Source organism: Manacus vitellinus, unplaced genomic scaffold (assembly GCF_001715985.3).
Source record: "Manacus vitellinus isolate BGI_N305 unplaced genomic scaffold, ASM171598v3 scaffold_27_pilon, whole genome shotgun sequence".
Taxonomy (NCBI): Eukaryota; Metazoa; Chordata; class Aves; order Passeriformes; family Pipridae; genus Manacus; species Manacus vitellinus.
Genome location: NW_021940039.1, coordinates 8,709,968 through 8,713,437, shown reverse-complemented (window position 1 = coordinate 8,713,437; position 3,470 = coordinate 8,709,968).

The window sequence follows — 3,470 nt, the reverse complement described above, 5'->3', positions numbered from 1 at the left end:
TTAAGAAATTCAGGCCTTATATCTTGCTGAGACTGCAGTAAGAGCAGGACAGTGACACTGGAAAAGATGCTTTGTCCCAAAAATACCTTATGGACACAGTCCTAACCCTAGAAATCCCCCTCATGTTCCCAAATACCTCCTTCAGTGCCTCTGAGACCTCCAATCTCGCTGCTTAAATGTTTTTGAAGCCCTTCCTCTCCTGCCCCCCTCGAGGCTCCCAAACTGCTTGGTCATGTTGAGGATTAAAACCAGCACTAAGGTTGGGCAGGTTTATAAATGGATTTCAAAACTGAGGGTGTTTTTAAACTAATTCTCACAAGTTGCAATCAGGAGAGAGAAAGCAGACAGGGAATATCCATCCATCCCTCCCAGTAGCCCCTGGTGGAGCTGTTGGTACCAAAGCAAGCTCGTGGCAGCTCTGAGGGGTGTCTTGGTGTGTTTTACTCCCAGGATGTGCCAGTCCCTCTCTCGCACTGGTAATTATAAAAAAAAATACCAAACGGGGCATTTGTCAGTGAGTAATTACAGGAAATATCATCCTGCTCCTGTGCAGAGTCTGTGCTGGAGAGAGGAACAAACCTGAGCAGTCTCCAGCAGCTCTTGTGGAGCTGCCAAGGTGAATGGCACCAGAGCCAGGGACAGGTGGCTCTGGGCTTGGACTGGGGATGAGGAAATCATTTCATAAATGTCAGTTCTTGTCCTGGATGTCTGTAAACAGACTGCAAGAGCTTCCAAGGGCCCAGTTACACGGATTTAGTGCCATTTCCCAGTAACTTGGAAAGTATTCTGAGAGAGGAGTGTGTTTCTTCATTATTGGATTTGTTCTTTTTTATGCTGCCTATCATTTACTGTAATAAACACCAGAGGAGGGCTATTAATCATAGAGAATGAATTTAATACAGTGCTGCAGCTCACACCCTTGCCAGTGCTCTGAAAGGTCAAAGGAGACTTGTGTTCCCTGTGCAAAACAAACAATATTCAGTAGTGTAAATTCAATTGGGAGGAAGGGATGGAAGAAAGAAATTCAAATTACCTGGAATAATATTAATGAAGGAAGTCTCTCTTTGATATTTGCTTTTGCTGTGACTCAGATTCTGCTCCTGCAAGCCAAAAATTAACTTTATCTTATGGGTATGCTTGCAAAGCTCCTGCTGTGTGGCCATGGGGCGATGGTTTACAAAATACAGATAGTTTTTCTAACAAAACCACTGTTGTAGAGACACCAACAGCGGGGGGGAGCTCAGAGTGCTGGATGTCAGCACGGGGGGAGGCAGCAGCGAGGAGTGGCATTGTCTGGAGTGATGCTGGGTATCCACAGGATTCCCAGGTGCTGCCAGAGCCCAAGGCACACGGACCCCTCGTGCCATCTGCTGGCAGCCAGGCTCAGGATGGAGCAGGAGAGAGCAGGGCTGCCCAGGGATGCTGGAATACTCACTGGATGAGTGAATTCTCCCACTCCCCCAGCCGGGCAGTGCCTGTTCCCAGAGGGTACATGCCCTGCACCACCCCTGTGTGCCTCAGTCCGGGCTCCCAAAGCCCTGCCCGGCAAAGGAGAGCTGGGCCTGGTGTGAGACACTTCCTGGGAAATGAGCTGTAAATACCTAAAGAAATCAGACATTTCTGAAATGTAGAATCATAGAATCATCCAGGTTGGAAAACACCTTCGTGATCATCAAGTCAAACAAGCATCATCCTGTTCCCTGTTAAATCTTGTCCTTGACTGCCACATTCAAATGGTTTTTGAACATGATTCTGTTGCTGAGATTGATTATCAATGAAGCAAAACACCCAGGTTTTGGGGCTCCTGTTGGCAGCACCTTGTGTGTCCCCACCCAGCAACTCCTGCTGTCCCAGGGCCCTCTCACAGTGAAGAGGGTCCCAGTTACACCCTGGCACTGGGGGAGCACCCCCTAGGCTCTTCCCACTGGGGCACTGCCAAGGTTTCAGCAAGACTGTGAACAGGAGGATGGTCCTGGGACATGAGCATGGAATTCTGGAATGGTTTGGGTTGGAAGGGACCTGAAAGATCATCCAGTCCCACCCCCTGCCATGGGCAGGGACACCTTCCACTAGTCCAGGTTGCTCCAACCTGGCCTTGGACACTTCCAGGGATGGGGCAGCCACAGCTTCTCTGGGCAACCTGTGCCAGGGCCTCCCCACCCTCACAGGGAAGAATTTCTTCCCAATATCCCACCTAAACCTTTCCTTCCTTTTAAAGCAATTCTTCCTTGTCCTGTCCCTCCATCCCTTGTCCCAGGTCCCTCTCCAGCTCTCCTGGAGCCCCTTTGGGCCCTGGAAGGGGCTCTGAGGTGTCCCTGGAGCCTTCTCTTGTCCAGGTGAGCACTCCCAGCTCTCCCAGCCTGGCTCCAGAGCAGAGGGGCTCCAGCTCCTGGAGCATCTCCATGGCCTTCTCTGGATTCATTCCAACATCCCCAAGATGCTCAGCTACAGCTCAGAAATGTAATGAGGGAAGGACTGCAATTAAAAATAACAACAATATTACAATGAAATATATATACATATATATATATATATAAATTAGGAAGACTGGACCTAAGAGTGAAGAGAAATGATTCCTTCCCTCCTTTGTTTCCTCCCTCCTGATTCTGAACGTTTTTAGTGATATTTTACACAGCACTGAGGAGGAGACAGAAACACTTGTTCTGTTTGAAAAATGCAACCTTGAAGTAGGGCAGAGAGACTGGTTTAAAACAAAAGGTCTTTTATTGTCTTCAACTGAAGAGGGTGATACAGAGGAACTACACTTATTTTCATCATATATAAAAAAAAAAAAAGAGAGCCCTTTATTTACACAAAGTGTTCAAAGCTGCCAATGGTTCCTAACAACAACTCTGTATTTTCCTTGTATTTGTTAGTTATTCCCACCTGGATGGAGCAAACATTGGTCAGTAACACTTAGGAAAACATGTAAGAAGCTTTTGGGCAGGAAAAATAAGGATGATGTTTGGAAAGCAACGGGCATTTCACTGTAACAAACCCACCAAAATACTTACAACCAGTCACTGACTAAAGGAACAGTTTTCAGTAGGGGCTCAGCAGCCTTATCATTCTCAGCCTGTCTTTTATGTCCCCATCTAAATATATCCTGGACATGCACAAACTCAACATGTATGAAAAAAAAAAAAAGGTAGAAATTTATTTAAAAGTAATTGTGCTTTTATTTATAAAAAAAAAATTTACAATCAGACACTGTCCTGCTGTGTTTCCCAAAGCATGGTTCTCTTCAAAATGACAAAAATGTAGCTTATTATTATTATTATTATCATCATTATTATTATTACTTTGTCTTTATATTAATAATATTAATCTTATGCTTTAGTTTAAAATCATACTGTTTTCCCCTTCCCACCCCCTCCTCTGTGGTGCTTGATATATATATATATAAAAAAAGGCTTTCAAACAACCGACGAATTTCCATTACAACTAATAATAATAATAATAATAATAAT